This window comes from Coffea arabica, chromosome 10c (genome assembly GCF_036785885.1).
Source record: "Coffea arabica cultivar ET-39 chromosome 10c, Coffea Arabica ET-39 HiFi, whole genome shotgun sequence".
NCBI classification, from domain to species: domain Eukaryota; kingdom Viridiplantae; phylum Streptophyta; class Magnoliopsida; order Gentianales; family Rubiaceae; genus Coffea; species Coffea arabica.
The window spans coordinates 42,634,022-42,658,321 of NC_092329.1; positions in this window are offsets into that span (position 1 = coordinate 42,634,022).

Genomic DNA, 24,300 nt, shown 5'->3' on the forward strand with positions numbered 1-24,300 from the left:
TTTGGATTCTCGTGCCCGAGTACTTCAGAGTTGAGGCGATGCTAGCTACTAGGTACTTGAGACTTGTATTTTGGAACATGAACAGGCTTTGTCCGACTAAAATGAATATAAGAAATCTACGGACATCTAGTGACTAGGAAGTGACGTGAGAGACCGGACGGGGTCATCTTAGCTGAGTCTAGAAAATATTGTAACCCAAAAGATCCTTGTGGTGAGATTGAAATGATTCTTAGTACGTGATCAACTTTTGAGAACTATTTTTGATCTGATTAGTGCGAGTTGGAATTTCGAGGTCGAAATTCTTTTAAGGGGGAGAGGGTGTGAGGACCCGCAAATTTTCTACATTTTTTCCTCAAAAATGCCTTTTATTTGAAAATTATTATTTATTAAAGTTCTACTATCTAATTGTTCAACTATAAGTGCAGATGAACCTAGAAAATAGGGTTTTCCGCTTCGGTTTCATGACTTGAGCAAAATTAGGGTTTTTCGATTTTTCCGCCGGATGAATTTTCGGTGCTGGCCGAGGATCAATTTGATGATTAAAAGTGACTTTTAAATGAGAAATAATATGTGAGTAGTAGCCATGAGATAAGGTTAGTAAATGGAAAGTAAAAACCCTAGTACGTGAGTTTTAAGAAAAACGGCGCGAACCGGCGGGTCCCGCGCACTACCGATTGAACCACCACTTGATCACCACTTTCTTGCCATACAAGTTTATCATTAATGGAGCAAAATATCTTCCCCCTCTTAGCCCTCCTATTGGCCGAAAATTAGAGGTTAGAAATGCAACAAGAGAGAGAAACATTTGTGGTCAAGATTAGTCCAAGTGTTAGCCAAACTTGTGGCTAGAATTAATCCTTAGCTTTCCAACCTTCTTATAACACAAGCTTAGCTTAATTTCCTTCATTAATTCTGCATCTTGGCCGAAATAAGAGAGAGAGAGAGAGACAAAGAGAGTTCATCTCATTCTCCTTCATTTCTTCTCCAAATCTTGAAAAGTTTCTTCTATTCGCGCAAATCTACTCCGATTAAGTTGTTATCTAGCACAAAGGCTACCTACCGGTGTAATTTTCTTGAGGAACAAAGGCCTTGAACACTTGTTTCTAGTCTCCTTGGAAAGGTATACATGCTGGAACCTTGACTCTCCGATTAAATTCACGATTAGTTGCTAAATATGTCACATATGGTTGAATTATTGAGGTATGTGGTGAAATAGAGGCTTGGGTCATGATTTTCCATTTTATTGGAATATTTTTCAGCTTTCCTATGATTTTTCTAGTGCTTAAAATTTGGGGCTTTGATGTTTAAAGTTTAATATGGGAAGTTAAGATGGTGAAGCAAGCCAAAAACAAAGAAGTTAGCAATTGATTATAAGAATTCCAGATTTCTGGAATTTCATGTTTCACTTCTGTCCGGTTTTGTAGCCTTATCTTAGAGGCCGAATTGGCCTTAGGTCAAAGAAGGAAAGTTGTATAGAATGGTGTTTTATAGGTGCCTATAAAATTTCAGCTCAATCGGAGGAACGTAGGATGTGAAAAGTCCAAAATACCCTCACTATTTTAAAAATTTCCCAGCAGTCCGTTTCATCAGTTAAGTCCAGTTTATCACGTTTTTTGACTAGTATTCATTCTGATTTAGCCTTTTGCCAAAACATGAAAGTTGTAGTATTCTGAATTATCTTTCAAATGCCTCTAAGAAAACCTGATTCGGACTTGTGTACTCTGAGATATGTCCATTACAGTGTAATGCATTTAAACAGCCGACGAATTGATTTCTGGTTTAGTAATTTGAGAATTTGACCAAGTTACATTAGAAACTGGACTAAGTGACCTTCATGAACATTGTAGCCCTGTGTCTTAGCTTCGAAACGGCATAAGTTGCGTCTTAATCCGATAAGCGTAGCCTCGGATAAGTTATTTCCGCTTTCATACGTCAAATCTGTCTTTTGCTAAATTGAATTTCTGCACTTGTTATTTCTGTATTTCTTATTCTTATGATATTGTGAGCCTATGGAACGGCTCTTGACTTGAATTGCTTATGTGTGATGTTGGGTTGTGGTTGAGGAAAAATAATGAAGCCAAAATGGCTGGAAAATTAGGTAAACACAAAGGGCATGCTGCCCAAATTTTCGCCCGAAAGCTAAGGTTTATTTGAACTTGTAAAATACTATGACCGTTTTTCCATCTTAAAAACATGATCCTTCTTCAATTGGAAACTCCAAATGTTTACTTACTCTTACCAAATAAAGAGGAGTAGTTTAGGATTTTCTTGAGTATTTTGTCCTCTCTTTTTCATGAATTTCATTAAGACAATTAGTCTATAATATCTACTTGAATATAAGATAAGTTTCAACCACATAAACGATTCCAAAAATGGTATTTCCTAGTCTATCTAGTTGGATTTTGATTTGTCTTTAGTTCAAGTGTTTCCATTAGAAAATTTTATAACCCTTTTGAGTTGGTTTTATGTGTGGTCTATGAAACCCTAGTTATTTTTTATCCACGAGTCCAAATGTCCACGTTCCACTTTAAAGTCTTTTTATACGTTCTACTCATCATGCGACGAGTCTCTTTGATTGCACTTAATTGGTTGTGACAAATGAGTGGTAATATTCTTTTCATTTAATCTTAGGTTTTCTCGGTGACTAAAGATAATATCCGGAAGGATATTTTGCACGTTGTTGTGCGTAAATAGGTGAGTGTTCTATATACGTTTTGTTCCTATGACTATGTGGATTGTTGGATCTATGTGGTTATTTGTGACTATTTGATTACATGTTACTTGTTTTCTATGATTTTTAAAATGAACTTTTGCTAGGTGAGTGTGTACTTTATCGCACTCGACCTAAATAAATATGAAATTTTCGGTGATTAAATGTTGAAATACTAGTTGCGCATGAATGTAAGCCTTTTGGCTGAACTGGGCCCTTGCCCTTGTTACCGGTCGTCTCGAGCCAGAAGCGGACTCGGTCGAGCGATTAGGAACCTGGGTGAATTTGGTATACTCGAGTATTACCTTGTAGACCGGCCATGTCCGGGTAGGTGGAGTCCGGCCAACGTCCGGATGGGTGGAGTCCGGTCAACGTCCGGAAAAGGGGATGAACGAACAAAAGGATGAACGAGGGATTCTACTTACAAAAAATGTATTTTCAAACGATTGGAGGAATAAGGGGAAATGTCAGGGGAACGAACGAACAAACAAATAGCTCCTCGTGAGCCTGTATCCTTTTAATGAATGCATTATCATTGCTTTATATTGGACATGTTTTCTGGATTAATTGTTATTACATGACTACTGTTCCTTGTTTAATTACTTGTTTATATATATAGAACCTCACTGGGCTTTTTAGCTCATACCACGTCAATTGTTTTCCTTAGCAGGGGAAGGCGAGCAAGGACGAGCGTTCGGTATAGTCTAGTTGATCTAGTTCTTTGGCCTTGTAATGGTTCTCGCCCTAGTGCTTGGCACGGGCTGGTTGTATGAGGAATGAGAGCCCTTGTATATTCGATGGTTGTACTTGAATGGTAAAAACTTTGAAGACTTCTGGTGTGTAGAAGTTTCTTATCTCTTACTTGAGCATCTATTGTCTATGGATGTATATACATGATTCGAGTTCCATAGTGAGTGAGTCCTGGCGAGAGCTGGGCAGGCGATCCGCCGAACCCTTTGGTACGCCTTAGGGGGAGGTGGGGTCGTCACAGGGTAATTTGGACAAATGAATTGAATGAAATTTGATTTATTTCAAAAATCGACCAGATCACCCTAAAAAGGGTAAATTTGTCAAATGAATGGAAGTGAGATTGATGATTTATGCAAAAATCGACCAAATCAACCTAAAAGGGTAAATTGGTCAAATGAATTGAATGAAATTCAAAAATCGATCGGATGACCCTAAAAAGGGTAAATTGGTCAAATGAATGGATGATTTTTCAAAAATTGACCGGATGACCCTAAAAAGGGTAAATTGGTCAAATGAATGGATGATTTTTCAAAAAATTGACCGGATGACCCTAAAAAGGGTAAATTGGTCAAATGAATTGACGATTTATTCAAAATTGATCGGATGACACTAAAAAGGGTAAATTGGTCAAATGAATTGACGATTTATTCAAAATTGATTATAAATTGACAAAATGGATCGATTGAATCGGCCGGCCATTGGTGGCTTCAGAAAATTAGTCTATGAGCCTTCTAAAATCACGATTTGGCCTCAATTTATTAATCGTCTCAACAGGAAGAATCATTTGTGAATTTCTTCAAATTAAGGGATTTTTACCAACTTTGATAAAATGGCCAAAAAGTGATTATTAGACGCCCATATTCCAAAGATCACTCTATGAAAATGATCGGATCCTACCCTACCTTGTGCACTACCCCTTTGGATGGTACAAAATGTAAACGTGCAAGTCTCTTTGCATTAAGTATCCGAGACACAAGGTGGTTTATTCCTAATACGGGATCCCCTAAATGGCATTCCCTTTCTAGGGTTTAATGCATGATGCCAGTTTATTAAAGCGATGTAAATATGTGACAAATATGGCCTAAAGGACATAGATAATGCATCGAGGGGAAAAGGTCTAAAGTGAAATGTACTTATTGAAAATTGAGTGCAATAACCGAAATTTAAACATGTAAGTTATCTAGTGGGTAAGTCACTAAAAGAGTGCCAAAGAGGCCTCTTATTGCTAAGGCATATGAATTCAAGACAAGAAAACAATGAAATGGTTAGCACAATTGATAGTACACATAACACATTGGGAGCAAATAAGAAAAGAAATACAATAAAACAAGTAAAAGGGGTGGAACCCCTTCCCTCGTGCCTAATGTGCTTAAAAGAGGGTAAGGCTGATTCTAACCTAGGAAAATTCTAACATGGATGCATGAGGCTGGGGTTCACTAATGCGACTAGACTCGATAAGGTTTAAAAGGCCCCCAAGCCTTCAGACCTAAAGGCAAAGGGTCATCACTCCCAAGGCCTTCGATCGGCGGCTCGAGTGATCCCTTAGGTAGCGCTATGGGCGCAGCGCACACCATCCGCCTACCCAAGGCGATCGATCCTAATCCTACAAGGCGGTGTGGGAAACGCCCACGAAAATAAAACAAAATGGGATAACAATAAATAAACGTGCACGTATGAAGTGCTCCCTATTTTGAGGGAAGGGGTTGAGAACCACGCGAGCCTCTAAAGGTGACACACACCCCCCCCAAATGCAATGCGAGCGCGAGATAAGAAAACATACATCCAATCAACCAATCATACATTCGTGAGCGAGGGAGTAATTTGAGACGCGAGTGATGCAAAAATCCTAAAAAAGAAAAAAATGCAACCCTAAAACACCCAAATGTGATATATGAAAAGGTTAAAAGAAGAAAAAGATTGATTAAATCAAATTTGCTTGGACTCTCGAATATCCCCAGTGGAGTCGCCAACTGTCGCGCCCCATTTTTTGAATAAATAAATAAATGGTTTAAAAAAATGTATTTGCGATTGGAAAATGAATTGTGATTTAAAAGAAAATTGGGTCTAAATGGGGGTTTGAGAATGCGACGATTTGACCCAAAATGGAGTTTAAAAAGGGTTTTTGAAATTAAAATCGGAGTCGCCACTTGGTAACGAGTTAAGGTGTACCAAGTCACCTAAAAATGAATTTTTAAAGAAAAATAGGAAAAAGTAGTAAGAAACCCCTTTTAAACGACTCCTAGTCCACGTAAACCAACGAAAAAGGTTCGGGAGTCACATTTGACAAAGGGGAAGGCAAGGATAAAATCCAAGGCACCCCTTTGACCTAGCCAAGGCTAGTTGCACGATTTAATCAAAGATTTTCTTGTTTTAACCAAAGAATTTATTACATTTGGATGCACTACATGAATGCAAACCCTAGACCTAGGGGTATTGGGAGAAATTTCTCTTCAAAGGTTGAGTGGTGCCAATCACATTAATTGTGAAGCCCAATAACGATCCTTTGAAGAAGTCACGAATAATGCGAGTGGGATGCAAATGAATGGAATGCATGTATGCAATGTGAGGACATGAGTTTGAAAAAGTAATAAAAACACTAAATATGTAAATGAAAATGTGCACGTGAGTGGGTAAGGTACGGTATGTGAAATGATAATATGAAGTGCATGTGTGCAAGTGATGATAAAAGTGTTCGTGTGCAAGTGAAGAAACATAAAGGTGCACGTGTGCAAAATGGGAGGAAAAATGAAAGTGTGATGAGGGTAAAAAATGGTAGAGTGGATTTAAAAATGCATGAGCCTAGGGAATTCATGCATATTGGGTATGGGGAGACCTAAATCGTGACTCAATTTGCCCTTTTATAGAGGGAATACAAGCATGCTAAGGCTTAGAAAAAGCCACACTCGTCTATATCCCATATTTAAGGGGACTCTTCAGGCAAATGAACCCTAACTAGCATGAAATGCAAAAATCCTAAAATGGAGGGAAAAGGGGTTCGAGGGGCATGCAAAATGATAAAACTAAGAAAAATGCATGAAATGAAGTGAAACATGCAAACATGTACTAACGAGGGGAAATCCCTAAGGGTCTAGCGTTGGACTAGCCCATTCTATGAATTCCGACTAGCGTTGGACTAGTGGAAACGTACATTCATCCATCACATTCATTCAGGGATATGGAAAGCGAGTAGACATGTCAATCACATAGCACATAACACTTAGCATGCATATCTAAATGCCAAAACCTAAGAAAACGATTAAACATATAGCACATAGACATGCAAGACACATAAGGTGATTAAGGCCCTAACTATTACATTTGCTAGCTAGGCACAAGTCTTCAACAGCTCTTCATCGAATGCTCCTCCAAACCCTATCTATTACAAGCCAAGAGGTGTACACATACCCCATAAAGAATAACTTAAATAAAAAGCAAAAGTAAATGACATAAATAAAAGAAATTAAAGAAAGGCTAGAAAAGCAAAGTAGACATGTATATTCACATAACACGTAGGAGCACGGAGGAAAAATAACGCAAGAATATAGAAGTTACCTCCCTTGCAATGGAAATCGAGTAAATGAGATATTAGCTTCAAAACAATAAAAAGGGTCAAGGCACCAATTTATTTGACAAATAATCACAAAGGATAAAAATAAACATGAATTTGAATCAATTAAATCATGTCAACAACCCACATTTAAGAAGTCAAAAGAAGAAAGGACTTGATTGCAAAGATTGATAAAATTTTGGGGCCAAAATTAAAGAAAAACAAAGTTCAAGGACTTATTTGCAATTAAAGTAAGGACCGAATTGAAAGTAGTTGAAAATATCCAGGGCCACAGTGAAATTAAAGAAAAGTACAGGGACTGATCTGCAAATGCGTTCTCTGGTTTCTTAATGGATCAGATCATTGGGCCATTTCCTCTATTTGTTTGGGTCAAAACCTTCCAAGCCTAACCAAAAACCCAAGGTAAGAGAAGTAGACCAATCTGCTATTTTGGCCCAAAAATTAACCAAGAAAACCGGTGGGCTTTTATCCCTTGGCCCAAACCAAAAATCCAAACAAAACAACTTAAATCAACTTTTACAAATCCAAACAAATATTATTGCCCACATCCTAAATCCAAACTAAACCCAATAAGATTAGCAAATCAACTAAAATTATTAAGCCACAATTATGACCTGAAATCAAGAATTAATCTATCCAAAAAGTCACATAAAATATGCAAACAAAGGATTAAACTTAAAAGGGTAAAATTAGTTCAATTTTCCAGATTTTGGGCCATATCAGAATAAGGGGGGACTTGAGGGGTTCAAAAGGCAATTTTTGAAATGATTTTCATGCATGCACGCGAAACAATTCAATTGATGCAACAACAAGAAGATTTCGGCAGCTAAGTCATCCGCAACTTCCCCATGAATCTTTGGCTAACAAAGCTTTAAACTAACTCTAATTAAAACATGCTTAAACAACACTTAATCAAAGTAATTCTTAAAAGAATTTCTTGCAAGTTTACAAACCAAAAGCTGCTGCACTTCTGTTTACAAACCAACTCAAGGATTGCTGCATTTTTCATTTTCGACCAGATTTGGGCAAAAACTAATGCAAACTTTGGACAAATTCTATCACACAAAAATCCAAATTTTGGTCAAGCAACACAACACACAACTTGAACCTCCAAACGAATCAAAACACAAAGGGAAAAACATGCAAATGCTGGGAAATTTTTATGCCAAAAGGTTCAGCAATCCTGTTCTCGTTCAATTTCCAGCAACGTCTTTGATTATAGTTCATACAAACTCATCACCAAAACCTTCCTTTTCTTTCACTTTAGACCAGATTAGCATGCCACTTAAGTGTAAGGATCAATAACAGCCACGGAAAAGGGAAGAAAACAGAACAGGAAACGCGACAGCCCTTTTTTACTTTGCTGCAGATTTTTGCAGCTTCAGGCTTGCGTGGATTAAATGCTGAAAACATGATGTTAGACCCACCATTTATCTACCAAACTCATGCATAACTTCAAACATCCGTCTATCACTGGTCAAGCCTGGCTATCTTCCCCCCAAGCTATCCCAGGAAATTCAACCAAGGCAGCGGGACAATAAAAGATGTAGCAAAGACGGAGTGAGCCTGCTGTGAGCATAATTCATGAACTGTCGCCAACTTTCATGCAAATTTCACATACATTTTCATGCAAATTTCACAGGCGTGGTTCTCTTGTTCTTGCACCAGAAATCAACAACACAGAGAAGGAACCAAAACCCCAGATTAAAACTCCAATATTTGAACAAATGCGGCCAGATTCAATGTAATAGAAGAAAATGAGGATGTCATGCCCAAGATTTCACTTTTTTTGTAGAAAAAACTTCGGACTATGCATTTGCTAGATTGAAACATAAGTATACTCATTCGACAACCAAGAACATGCAGTCTGCTAAATCAGATTTCACAACGTTTAAGTAAGTGAGAAAACCATGATACAAAAACAACAAAAAACAACAGCTTTGGGCTGTATAAGAAAAAGAAACGCATGAAATAGCCTATGTCTGCAATTAAATCCACGATGTAAGAGCCCAGAATCTCTGGTTACACAGACCAGATTTCTTATGAAATGAAAATAGACCAGGGAAAAGGTTGAAGGCTACCTATTCACCACTTCTGGGTTTGAAACTTTCGCCTGGATGCGATGACAGGACCAACTGCAGGTTCGGATGAAGCAGCTATCTGGGTTCTCGCGGTCTCCTTCCTGGTTGCGGCTTCCGCTTCTGGCCGATCCCTTCCAAACTCTCAAAACTCTCCCTTTCACTCTCTCAGCCGTCAAAACCCTCAGCTTTCTATTTCCTTTTACCGCCAACTTTGTCTCTTTCTCTCTTAAAATTTCCAGCCGTCACCTTTCTCTCCCAAAACTCTCTACTCTGTCGCTGCTTTCTTCTTTTTTTTTTTTTTGATTTCCGGCCGTCACTCCTTCTCTATTTCACGAAAGCTCACCCTTTTTAGTTTCAGATTTTCCTCCCAGATCAAGCTATCTCTCGGCTCCCTTCACTCCTTCTGATTTCTGGTTCCTTAGTCGTCACCAGCCTCACCCCCAAAACCTCTCTAAAACTTCTAGCCGTCCCCGCTCTTCTCACCCTCCCTCTGTCGGCTCACTCTTCTCGATTTCTCTCTTTCGGCTGCTGCTCTCTCGTCCCCCCTCTCTGTTTTTTCGTTTGTTTCTTTTTCCTTCTCTTTCGCAGACCAAGCTCTCCCCCCAGACAAAAGCCTCCCCCCCGTCACTCTTCTCGGCTCTCTCTTTTCAGCCGACCCCATTCTCCCACAACCGAGAGAACTCCCCACTTTGCGGCTGTCCATCCTTTTGCTATTTATATGGGAACTTCCAAAACCTAAACCCCAGCCCTTTCTGATATATTTGTAGCTAAGGAGCTGCCCGATGCTTCTTTGCAAGCTGCGGCAAAATGCAGCTTGAATGCCGCGAGCACGTTTTTCTTTTTTTTTTTTTTTTTAAGTAAGAAATAATTTTAACTAAAATAAATAAAATACTAAAAAAAATGCTCAAAACATATTTTTATGAACAAATTCTTTTCCTTCTTTTCCTTTTCTTACAAATTTTAATTTTTCATCATTTTTTCATTTTTAAATAATGAAACTAAATCTGAAACAACTACAACATATTTTTTGAACGTTTTTTTCCTTTTTTTTCATTTTTTTCATGATTTTTCCTTTTTCTCTTTTTTTCCAAAATAAATTAACAAAAATAAACAAAATGCCAAAAGATTGAATTTAAGAGAAATGAACGTATTTTGTGAACCATTTTCTTTTTCTCTTCTTTTTTTTCTCTTTTTTTTTTCACAAATTTTACGTTAAAACTTAAAACTAAAACTAAAACTAAAACGTGAACAAAATTAATATGACAAATAAAACTAAAAATAATTAGCAAACAAAAGACAAATAAAAAGGTAACAACTAAAATGCCGACAATCTAAAACAAAATCATGAATTAGATGCAACATACAAATTATTTAAAAATTTGGTGTCTACAGATTTTCTCATCATTCACCAGGGATTTCAGCATCGAATTTTTCTGCATTTTCTTTCGCTTCTTTTCTTTTCCCTCGAGCTGATGGGTTTTCTCATACCCGAGTAATTCAGAAATACAGCTAAAATTTTCGGCATCAGAAATTTTCTTGACAGGGCCATTGCAAAGAACAAAAGTCAGGACTTTCGGCTTTTGTAATGGGGTCTGGTGGGGTGCTTAGAAAAGTTAAGGCTTGAAAGCGGATTTCAAAAGTGGTTTGAAGAATCTGAGATCGCATTGTTGTGCCTACCCTATTTTAGGGTTAAATCAAGACTTGCCCCAGAATTTATGCTCAATTGAGGCTTTTTCTCTTTCGTTTTCTTTCTTCTTTTGATTTTTCGGCTTTCTGCCATTTTTTTTGAAATTTTCACAAAATTTGCCCCAGTTTATTTTTGAACTGAGGTTCTCTTTTCTTCTTTTGTCTTTTGATTTTGTGGCTTTTCACTTTTTACTTCTGGAAACTTTTTCCTTTTCAACTCAAACTTGCCCCAGTGTGGGGTTGGCGATTCTCAAGGGTTGCCAAACGAAATAATTTATTCTGATGGCTCAAAAAGGATAACTAGGGATAGAATGCTTGATTGGAAAAGAAGAGGGCCTGACTTTTATTCCATTCCTTACAATAACTCTGAAAGGAAACTTTCATTAATGCGAAATTTTTGGCATGTTTCTGAATTAACTGACTGAGGAAGACCCTTGTTCATCCATATTTGTGAAAATAGGCGGTCCGTGTGGACAAATCTCTTCCTTTTCTTTTTCAAAATTGGAACCCAAGCGGAATCAAATTTTCCAATTTGCGGTTCCCTTTCCCCTTTTTCTTTTTCCTATTTCAAAATTCCCCAATCTCCTTTCCCAATGTGGGGTGCGATCATATGTGCACTCGAAAAGAACCACCAATTTTTTGGCTCAAATGAGGTTGCAAGGGATAAATGGTGTTTAGGTTTTAGAAATGACGGCCAAAGCATCATTCTTACACTTCATGACAATCAACGTAACGCAATGCTCATTGAAAATCCACTCCCTTTTGATATTTGAAAATTTTCCATGTAGGGTAGTGATCATCAAGGCGTTTATTTGAAACGAAATTATTCTTTTAAAGGCTCAAACGGGAGAGCAAATGATAAACTCTGTATAGATAGAGAAAAGAATGCTCGAAGTATCATTCCAAATTTTCAAAACAAACAAGAATAGTGCACATTTTTGCTTTCACTTAGATGTGAATTGAATCGGTTAAACACAATGGATATTTTCAAGCAAAGATTGCCCCAATTTATGATTTATCAATCAATGTGACTGATTTTATTTCGGGATCAAATGAAGGAGAAAAGGTATCTCATTGGGCCTTTTGAGTGACCGTTCACCCTTTTCTGAGCACTCTTATTGTATAGCTCGGATCACCAACCTAGTGTACATAAGAATTTTTAGAGAGTATACACTTGCGAAATTCAGGCTATAGGTTGAAAAAATCTCAATTTGGTCTTATTTCTCAAAATTCATCATGAAATCTCTAATGAGTAAGAATAAAGAATGAAATGTACATATACACAAGACAATAATTGTCCAAAAATTTTATTGCTGAAAAAGTTTGAAACAAAAATTCCTGATGTACACTTTTTGTCTCCTTTTCTTTTGGAACAAAATGTATTAACAAATCAAATATACAAAATTTTCCTTTGAAAAACAATTACAACATCTCTCAGAGGCTTTAGCGTAGAGCTTCCAGATAGATCATTTATGTTTTCATTGTAGGATCTGCCCAACAATCACACAATACTTGCAATTTTGACACTTTATTAGATCGGAAGCGCCATCAGATATAGAAAAATATTTTCCCTTTATTGAAGTATTTTTATGAATACAGGGAAGGGGGAAAACAAAAGAAAAATACCCTGAATTAGCAAACAAGATTATAAAATCGGTATGCATGTCCAAGGGGGAACCCTTTTATGCCAAGGGTAGGCCTAGCATGAAAATGCAATCCTCTGAGGTAGGCCCTATACCATACCTGATGGATCCAATCAGCTTATGGAGTGAAAAATAATTTGAAAATTTTGGCCCATTGGAATGAGAAGAGACGTTTGTCAAAATGAGGACCTCGTCCGAAGGGATTGATCACTTTTGATCGATACAAGAACTTGCAAAAACGCACAGGTTTGACCTTGACGAACTTCCTATCGAAGAGATTGAAATTCGTTTTGACAACTTTCCTCAGTGAAGCACGGGTCAAAACTCCAACTGATCAAATGGCTGGATGCAATGGATGTTTTTCTCAAAATCGACTAGGTTTTCCATTTTGAAATTCGACATTGAAATCCTAATTGGTCAAATGAAATTGACAATTTATTAAAAATCGACCGGATTACCCTAAAAAGGGAAACAGGTCAAATGAATTGAATGAAATTTAATTTATCCAAAATTAATCAGATCACCCTAAAAAGGGTAAATTGATCAAATAGATTGAACGAAACTTGATTTATTCAAAATCGGCTCGGTTGCCCTAAAAATGGGTAAATTGGCCAAATGAATGAAATTGAATTAGTGATTTATTCAAAAATCGGCCGAATGACCCTAAAAAGGGTAAATTGATCAAATGAATTGACGATTTATTCAAAATCGACCGGATGACCCTAAAAAGGGTAAATTGGTCAAATGAATTGACGATTTATTCAAAATTGACCAGGTGACCCTAAAAAGAGTAAACTGGTCAAATGAATTGACGATGAATTGGCAAAATGGATTAGTTGAATTGTCCGGCCATTGGTTATTTCAAAATTTTTGAGGTGCATTAGTCTATGACCTTCTAAAAATCAAATTTTGGCCTCAATTTATTTATCGTCTCAATAAGAGGAGTCATTTGTGAATTTCTTCAAATTAATGTCCTTCACGCAAGGGATTTTTACCAATTTTTGATAAAATGGCCAAAAAGTGATTATTAGACGCTCATATTCCAAAGATCGCTCTATGAAGACGATCGGATCCTACCTTACCTTGTGCACTCCCCCTTTGGATGGTACAAAATGTAAACGTGCTAGTCTCGTTGGATTAAATATCCGAGACACAAGGTGGCTTATTCCTAGCACGGGATCGCCTAAATGGCATTCCCTTTCTAGGGTTTATGCATGATGCCATTTTATTAAAGCGATGTAAACATGCAATTCGAAATAAAACGTGACCTAAGGAACCCCTTATTTGCCAGGGTAGGCCTAAAATGGTATGGCATTATTAATTTACGAATGAAATATACCGAAATTTCTAAACGTGCAATGGCCTATCTATAAGGGCAGGTCCTAAAAGAAGGTCATGCCAGACCTCTTATTTCCTAACGTTTGTGAATGCAAAAGATAAGAAACAAGGAAACGTTAGTCCATAACACATAATCACATAACACGTTGGACAATTAAAAAGCAACAAAGATATATAAGGAAAGGGGGTAGGATCCCTCCCCTCGTGAATAGTGTCCCTAGCTCAGGATAAGGCCGACTCTACCCTAGGCAAGCTAAAATGGATGCATGATGTTAGGGTTCACTAATGCATATAGACTCGATAAGTCATAGGTCCCCGAGCTTTCAGACTTGGAAACCAAGGGTCATCACTCCCAAGGTTCCTTGTCGGTGGCTCGAGCGATTCCCCAGACGTTGCTACGCACACGTCGTGTTACGGCTACCCGTCTGGGCGAATCTAAAAAGAATCCTCAACCTTCGACTAAAAACTAATAGGTCATTAACCTAAAGTTTAAAGCGGAAGATCGAGTGACCCCTCGGATCATGCTACGCGCACGTCGTGTCACGATCACATGTCCAAGTGGGTCGCCTAAAATCCTAATAGGGTGGAGTGGCGTGACAAGCCACTAAAAGAAAAATAAATGAGGGGTAAAAATAATTAAAGCGTATGCGCGTATGCTAGTGCTCGTTTGGAGGGGAGGGATCAAGAACCAACGCGAGGCTCTAAGGTGACACACCCCCCCAAATGCAATGCGAGCGTGAATTAAGCAAGTAAACATACATTCAATCAACCAATCATGCGAGCGAGGGAGTAGTTGGACACGCGTGAAATGCAAAATCCTAAAAAAAGAACAAATGCAACCCTAAAACACCCAAATGTAATATATGAAAAGGTTAAAAGAAGAAAAAGGTTGATTAAATCAAATTTGCTCGGACTCTCGAATGTCCCCAGTGGAGTCGCCAACTGTCGCGCCCCATTTTTTGATAAATAAATAAATGGTTTAAAAAATGTATTTTTTGATTCAATTTGTGATTAAAAATGAATTGTGATTTAGAAGAAAAATGGGTCTAAATGGGGGTTTGAGAATGCGACGATTTGACCCAAAATTATAGTTTATAAAGGGTTTTTGAAATAAAAAAACGGAGTCGCCACTTGGTAATGAGTTAAGGTGTACCAAGTCACCTAAAAATGGATTTTTTAAAGAAAAAATGGGAAAGAGTAGTAAGAAACCCCTTTTAAACGACTCCTAGTCCACGTAAACCAAATGAAAAAGGTTCGGGAGTCACATTTGACGAAGGGGAAGGCAAGGATAAAATCCAAGGCACCCCTTCGACCTAGCCAAGGCTAGTTGCGTGATTTAATCAAAGTTTTTCTTATTTTAACCAAAGAATTTATTACATTTGGATGCACTACATGAATGCAAAAGAAAGAAAAAATGCAAACCTAAATTCTAAAATGTCTCTTGTAAGGTTTTTGGTCCCAACCACATGAATTGTGGCGGCCAATAAAGGAAAACCTTATAGAGGTCGATTAATGCAAATGATGGCTAAAGTGCAAGTGTGCAAGTGTATAAAAAGGTGCACGTGTGAAATTGTATGAAAAATCCAAGTGTTTGTGTGCAAGTGTATAAAAAGGTGCACGTGTGAAATTGTATGAAAAATCCAAGTGTTTGTGTGCAAGTGTATGAAATATAGTGATAAGTGCATATAGGTGTAATTAAATGCGATTTTGTGAAGTAGAAATCAAAATGAACAATAAGGAAAGGAAAAGTGATGAGGAAATGTGAATTAAAAAAAAAATGAGTAAGTGATAAATGAGAATGAATGAACCTAAAGGAATGCATCAGGTCGGGTATGGGAATGACTCCTAACTTTTCGACTTCGATTTTCCCTTTGATTAGAAAGCAAAACTAGCGTGCTAAGGCTATCGAGTAGCCACACTCGCTCGTTTCCCTTATCGGAGGGGACTCTCAAGCAAATGAACCCTATAACTAGCATGAAATGCAAAAATCCTAAAATGGAGGGAAAAGGTTTAGAGGAGCATGCCAAATGATAAAACTAAGGAAAATTGCATGATATGTAGTGAACATGCAAACTATGCACGAATGAAGAGGAAATGGACCTATTGGGTCTAGCGTTGGACTAGCCCTTTCTATGAGTTCCTACTAGCGTTGGACTAGTGGAACGTAACAAGGGACCACAACTAACGTTGGACTAGTGCGGTGACGGGAAAGGGGGCCACAACTAGCATTGGACTAGTGTGGTGACGTCCATTCATCCATCACATTCATTCATGACTATAAAAAGCGAGTAGACATGCGAATCACTTATAAACACGTAGCACATAACACTTAGCATGCTTGACTAGATGCAAGGACCTAATAAACCAATTAAACACGCAGCAACGAAAGCAAGCAATGAACTTATTACATTTGCTAACTAAAACAAAAGGGGGGAAAGGGAAAATGGACAAGAAAGCTCGCCAAGCCCTATCTATTACAAGCCAAGAGGTGTACACATACCCCATAATGAATAACTTAAATAAAAGTAAAAGTAGATGAAATAAATGCAAGGAATTAAGGGAAGGCAAGAAAAGCGAAGTAGACATGCATATTCACATAACACGTAGGATCACATAAGAGAGTCAAAAAGGGATAAAAGAAGTTATACCTCCCTTGAGATAGAGCTCTAATGGGGGGAAGTCACTTATTTATACTCCAAAAATAAAAGAAATGGTCAAGGTACCACTTTATTTATCAAATAATCATAAAAAAAATGGCAAACTTGAAATTGAATCAATTGAATCATGTAAGCAAACCACATTCAAGAAGTCAAAAGAAGAAAGGACTTGATTGCACAAATTAACACAGTTTGGAGGTCAAAATTAAAGAAAAATAAAGTTCAGGGACCTATTTGCAATTAAATTAAGGACCCAGTTGAAAGACAATGAAAGTTTATAGGGCCATAGTACAGTTAAGGAAAAATGCAGGGACTGATTTGTAATTTCGTTTTCTGGTTTCTTAAAAAACAAGCCATTGGGCCATTTGCTTATTCGTTCGGGCCAAAATTATCTTCAGCCCATCAAAGAAATCCAAAAAAACGGATGGGCTGGCCTGTCGATTGGTGCAACCAAAACATCTGGGCTCCTTCCCCAAGCCCAAACCGAAAACCTAAAACACAGACTAACCCATCCTTTATCATTCCAGCCCAACCGAAAAATGCCAGGGCTTTGGCTATCAAACCATGTCAAAATCCAACCAAAAGTTTTGAAATTTTACCTTCCTAAGCCCAACAAGAAACCCAAACAAATGTTACCAAACCCAACAAGATAAAACCCAACTAAAAATTACTAAGCTTTGACTATGCATTAAATCGCAGCATTAATCTATCCCGAAATCACATAAAATATGCAAACAGGATTAAGCTTAAGAAGGTGAAATTAGTTCAATTTTCCAGATTTTGAGCCACAACAAAATTAGGCAGAGATTGAGGTGTGAGGCTGGAATTTTCTGAAATTATGCTTCATGCTTCACAGGAACATCCTTCCTAATACAAATGCGAGAGAGAAATTTCTGCAACTTCGGATGCTTCAAAGATCCAGCAAATTTACACGGCCAAATCGCATCTTTGATCAACCGACACCAAAAACGACTAAAGACAAAAAAAAGGTTCCAAAATTCATTAACTTCTTTTCCTCTCACCAACTAATCAAACATGCAGATTCTGGCCATTCTTGGGCTAGCCGGGTTTTCCCTTGAACGCACACAGAAAAATACACGAGACTTATTATTTTTTAGCTCAAAATTCTCATTCGGGCTTTTTAACAAACAGCTAACGGACATGAAAACATTCAGCACTTTTCTTCTCAAATCATGCAATTCAGCATCCAAAAATTCAAGGTTATTCAAATCAATCGGCACATCAAGCATTTATGTTCTTAAAATAACAAACAATCGACACAAAGCTTGCCATATTAACCCGCGGAGTCACGCTCTGAGAGCTTCCAAAATCCACTCTTGAAGGAAAACTGAAATGTAAAAGAAAAACTTACATTGTCTCTCACGGTGAAAGTTCGCGAGCGGCAGCGGTGGATTCTGACGATGTGGTGGTGAGCAGCGGCGATTCCAGTGAGCGGCGGGGCTATAAGCTTCCGTTCCTCCGCTGCTTTCTTCTTCAATTTCTTGGCCATCCACCTCTTTGCTTGTCTTTTAGCCGAAAACCTCCCTCGGCCCTTTTCTGTGTTTTTTCTGATGCCGTCCTGCTCCTTGCTCTGTTTTTGGTCTTCTTTTTCTTTTTTCTCTCTTTTTTTTTGTCTTGGTTCTCAGCCGAAACTCGTCCCTCTATTTTTAGCCTCCTTTCTTGCACCGCCTCTTTTCCCTCTGTTCTTTTTCCTTCCTCAGACCCCCAAAACTCCCAGACTTCTCGGTTTTCCTTTTTGTTTCTGTTCAGCCTTTTTTTTCTCTGGCTCCTGTTGTCCGCCGCCCATTGTTTCTTTTTCCTCTCTTTTTTGCTCTGTTTTTCTCTCAGCCCCAGAAACTCCTTCTCTTGCTCCCCTCGTTTCTTTCTTCTCCTTTTTTCCAAGCTCCGCCGCCAGCCCACCCTTTGATTTTTTTCGTCCTTAGCCCCTCTCTATCTCTCAAAACCTAGCTATCCTTCTAGATTCATCCCCCCTCCAGGTGTCCTAGACACCTGGCCATTCGTAGCTCAATTTTTTCCCCCAAGGACCTCCTGCAATCTTATTTGCAAGCTGCGTTTCCGCAGCTTGCTGCCGCGGGTTTGCTTCCTTTTTTTTTTTTTTTAAATGAACCAAACGAAAACAAAATAAAAGATAAATAAAGTAGAAATTACTAAAAATAGATAAATAAAGCCAAATAAGACAAAATTGCTATTTTTCTTTTTCCTTTTTTTTCTTTTATGATTTTTCTCTTTTTTCTTTTTCAAGAAATTCTATGCTAAAAATTAAAAATAATAATAATAACACAAAAACTACAAACTAAAAAGTGAATAAAACGAGCACAGACTAAAAAAATAAATAGTAAATGAAATTACACCAAAATTTGGTATCTACATCCCCTATAAGGAAAAACAAAGGTAACAGGAAGGGGTGATCTTACGCTCAATTAGGTACCAAACATATAGGGGTCAAATCATGGCCTTTCACGTTTAACCAATCAGATACACAAACCAGATACAAAGGAAAGCAATTAGACACAATAATTCAAAGGAAAAGGATACAAGTGGCTCTCAGGAGCCAGATTTCCATTGCAGTACATGATCCGAACCCATTGACTCTCCGTCAACGTAAATAGAACCAACATATCCGTAGACCCCACTTTACACCAATTTTCGTCCACCAAACATACCCCTTACCAGGCCCGAACACCTCAAAAGAAACAGAAGTGGTAATACTCGAGTATACAGGAATCAAGAGTCTCAATACCCAAAGATTCGTAGAACAGACTACTGTGGTTTGTTATCTAATCGACCAGACCCTTGCCGGCTCGACTTGAGTAACTTAACCACAGGATTTGAGCTTAGAGGACACGGATGGGTTATTGGATTCAAATCTCCAAACGACGTCAGAACAAATACAGATACAAACAACAGATTCAAATTCAAATAGTAAATTGGCATAGGAACAAACAAGAGAACGAGTGTGATAAAGTACACCCTCGTCTCCAACAGAATAAACAGATAGTACAGTCATTCATATCACATATTGCATGTACAGAAACCAAGTTAAATAACAAGTGAGGGGAGTGGTACACTCACCAATTCAAGTACAGATACTTCAAAAGTTTTCACCCAAAGTGGCTTTAATCACCATGAAACCCTAAGAATAACAAAGATAAAGTAGTTGAAGTTCCACATCCAAAACCGAGTAAACGGGATGCACAAGTGAGACTCGATTACTAGTCGGGTGCCTCTCCAAGTTATATACTAGTACAAAAGAATAAAATGCAATTTTTTGAGCAGACGGATAACAGTTGGTACGAGAGTTACAAACAACCCCAAACCTCCTCATTCTACCACAATGCAACTCCAACTTAAAGGAATCAAACGGCCTAAAAAATTGGACAGCATTTTCCCCTAAATTTTCTTACTTTTCCAGCCATCATGGCTTCATTTTTCCTCAAATCAGCTCCAATGTCACCCACAAAATAATCTCATTTCAATAGCCATTCAATAGGCTCAATGTCGTATAAGTACCAAATCAAGTTAGGAAAATATCCAGAAATGAAGTTTAAACCATAAAACAAAAGACAGATTTGACGTCGCTTAGCTTATCGGACACAACCGAAGCTACGCTTATCGAATTGATGTGTACAATTTATACTGTTTCAAAGCTAAGATAAAGGGCTACAATTTTGATGAAGACCACTCAGTCCAGTTCATAGTGTAACCAGATCAAAATTTCAAATTACAGAATCAGAATCTCACAGTCAGGCTAGTTAACCGTACGATACTTAAATGACAATAACTCAGGCTACTGAAATCCAATTGAGGCATTTTCAAGGCCATTGGAAAGCTAAGACATAGCACTACAACTTCTGTGTTTTGGCCAAATGCTAAATTAGTTCGGATCAGGGTGAACAGATGCGGTTAGATTGGTGAAATGTCAACACTGTCCACAGAGCTCTACCTATGGCAATCAGGGGTATTTTTATCTTTTTACATGTTACAGTGCTCGGATTGAGTTGAAAGTTTACAGAAAGCTATAAAACATAATTTCCTACAACTTTCATGTTTTAACCTAAGGCTGATTCGGCCTCCATCCTAGCTGAACAGAACCGGGCAGAACAGGGTAAGATGAAACCCTAAGCTAGAATTTATGCACTCTAACTGAAATTTCTTTAGGCAATCAAAACTAACATACCAAAGCTTCATTTCACACCATATTAAGCTATCATTCCATGTCCCAACAATAATCATCATATAAAATCAAAAAAATCACCAAAAATTCTAAAATTTGTCAAACTCTACTTTAAACCCTAAAATCTTCCACAACATAATCTATTTAGCTACTACAACCCACTAATCAACCATTATGAAAGCAAAGAGGGAACTTTCTTAGCAACTTACCTCAAAAACTCAAGAAATCTAGCAATTTAGGTCTTCCCTTTCCAAAACAGCTCCACCAACCTCCTTAATCCTCCCTAGCAAGAAGTTTCTATGGAGTAATTTGAGATTCTAATGGTTGGAACTTAAGATTTGGCTTGGATTTGAAGTTGTAGATGAAACTTTTCCTCTCTTTCTTTCTCTCAAGTGTTCGGCCAATAAGGAAGAAGAAATGGGATATTTTTGGTCAAATTTTTGATATTTAGTAAAGGTAAGAAAGTTAGGTCAAAGTCCAACTCCAATCAGGTCGCGACACCTAGCACCTTTTAATGTTATTCTTATCCTCTTGTTTCCCAATACAAATTAATCTAGCTAACCTCCAATTATCTCCTAGCACCTAGTAAAATAACATTTCTTAATACAAAACTTCAATTAATCATCAAAAGTTTATCACACTTAGAGCACTAGCAGGTCCCACATCTATAATGCACTTCAAACTTATCATGAACTAACTTATTTTATGAAAATGATTTAAACCCTATATTCACTTATAAAATCTCTGAAAAATTCACATAATAGGGTTTACTGAAGAAAATGCATGCAAGAAAAATAAAATAAAATATTATGAAATAAAGAAAATTTACGGGTCCTCACAATGGTCCACTGCTACAGTACCCACTACAAGCAAGTTAGCCAATTTGTAGCTCAAATATCTCAATCAAGAACATCTGTGAGGACCCATAATTTTCTTAATTTTTAGAGTTTTATTTTCTTCTAATTGCACGTTTTTCCACATTTTCTTTATTCAGAAAATTTTAAATATAATTTTTATGAGTAAAGTTAGTTTTTAAATGATTTTTCTAGTATCGGATAGTTTTTGAAAAATTAAGAGCATATATCGGACGTGGGACCCGCTAGTGCGAAAAGTTCGGAAAAATTCGGCCAGTTAGGTTAAGTTTTGGATATTGAGTTTAATTTGCCAGGTGTTATGAGATATTTAGAGGTTGCCAAGTGGATTGTTGTATGAGAGACAAAAAAAGTTAGGCAAGCAATTAATGAAAGTGACATGTGTCACTTAGAGATTAATTCCTACATTTGACTTACTATTCATCCTTTTAGCATTTACTAAATAAAACCAAAAAATTGACCAAAAATCTTCCAAAATCTCCAAACTTTTGGCCGGCCCTTCTCAAGCACAAAGGAAAGAAAACTCTCTCAATTTTCAAGCTCCAAGCTTGCCCAATCTCACAAACTAACCGTTTAATCTTGAATTCCTTCCATAAAACCTCTTAGTTTAGTGCTTGTAAGGTAATTGGTGAAGTTGTTTGGAAGGCTAAGGTGTTGAATTGCTTCATTTCTTGTCTTATAAGGTGAGTTGTGAAAAAAAAACCACTCTCCTCTCTCTAATGATGCTTAAATCATGACTAGTGGTGGTATGAGATGCAATTTTATAGATTAAATCTTGATTTTTGGTTGAATTGATGAAGTTTTCTAATTATTGGGGATTTTTCTGTTTTCATATGAATATGATTGTGTGGCTATGTATGATGTTTGGAAATAGTATTTAAGGCATCTAGGAGGTGGAAAAAGTGGATAATTGCAATCAATTTCTGTTTGGAAGAAAAATTGGAAAGTTAGGGTTTCAATGTTCTTCATTCTGTCCGGTTTTATAGCTCCTATTTAGAGGCCGAATTGGCCTTGTCATAAAACATGAAAGTTGTAGGGAATGATATTTTAGAGGTGCCTACAAAATTTCAGGTCAATCGGAGTAGTGTAGAATGAGAAAAGTCGAAATTACCCTTTCTGTCCTGGTTTTACCCGAATGTAAGAATTGCGCCTGTAATTGGTTGTTTTGGCTGGAATTGCTTCGGAATTGGTTGTTGAGGTCTTCTGATGAAATGTATCCCTGTTTCTAAGCTTTTGGATGGCTCTGGAATTTCTAGATTTGGACTTAAGTAGGCTGAGTTATGCTGTTTACACCAGAATGCATTTTGTGAATCTGTTTTTCCGGTTTTGATGTAGTATCTTGCATTTTGACCTTGTTACACTCGAAACTGGACAGAGTTACCTTATGGAACATTGTATCCCTATCTCTTAGCTTCAAAACGGTGGGTCTTGCACCTTCATCCGATAATCGTAGTGCCTTTGGTGCCATTACCGCAAAATGAGGTCAAAAACTGTTTTTTTCAGGGCTAAAGCTAATTCCATTTCCGGATTTTCCTGGTTTACTCTAGTGTTTATATCTTCTTGTGGAACCTTCTTTTCGTGGTATGTGGACTTGGTTATGATATGTAATCGAGTCTTATTGTGCTTGTTTGAATATTTTAAGGCTTGACGGTGATTAAAGACGCTCTTTGGGTGAAAGTTTATGAAATTTCACTTGCGTGTCTGGTGAGTGTTCCTTGTTTGTTATGTTACATGATTACATGGCTGGTATGAATGATTGATAACATGTTAAATGCTTTCAATGATTGTTAAAATGAGTTTTCTAGGCAAGTGTGTACTTTATCGCACTTGGCCTAAATGATTGTGAAGTTTTCAATGATTGAACGATTGAAATGTTATTTGTGCATGAATGTAAGCCTTTTGGCTGAACTGGCCACTGCCCCTTGTTACCGGTCGTCTCGAGCCAGAAGCGGACTCGGTCGGGCGATTAGGGACCTGGGTGAACGTTTTGGTATACTCGAGTATTACCTTGAAGTCTGGTGGAGCCTGGCCAACGGTCAGGGAAGGGGGTGAATGAATGAATGAACGAATGAATGAATGAGGGTTTTACTTATATAAAATGCATTTTCAAATGATTGAAGGTATAAGGAAATGAAAGGAGAATGAATGAACGAACGAATGGCTCCCGGTGAGCACGTATCCTTTTAATGAATGTGTTTATCGCCTTATCTTATCTTTGTATCTTGAATTATTGGTTACGTGTAATGAATGCAATGAACTTCTTGTTTGCCTATGTGTTCGGAACCTCACTGAGCTTTCCAGTTCATCCCTTTAGTTTTGTTTTCCTTAACAGGAGAAGGCGTGCAAGGACGAGAGCCTGTATAAACTAGCTGGGTCTAACTCTTAGTTTTCTTTTGTTATGGTTCTCGCCCTAGCTTTTGGCAAGGGTCGGATGTATGATGACTCGAGAACTTTTGTACCTTTGATTTTGTAATTCCTTTGAGATAGGAATGTATATAAGTTCCGCTTTAAGTTTTGGATTCGTGTACTATGTATTTCTGTGGTTGAATTCTAGTTTAGATTGAGGATTGTAATGAATTGGATCCTGGTTTGCTCTTTCTTGAGGTTTTATTTCTGATTTGTTTGAGTGAACGACTGAGTCCCGGCGAGAGCTGGGCCGTCCGCCAAACCCTTTGGTTCACCTTAGGGAGAGGTGGGGCTATGACAACATCAATTCTGCTCTTGTGTAAGATATGAAAGTTGTAGCTAAATGAATTACTTTCCAGTGGATCAAGAACGAAGTCGTTTGGAGGTTTGAAGA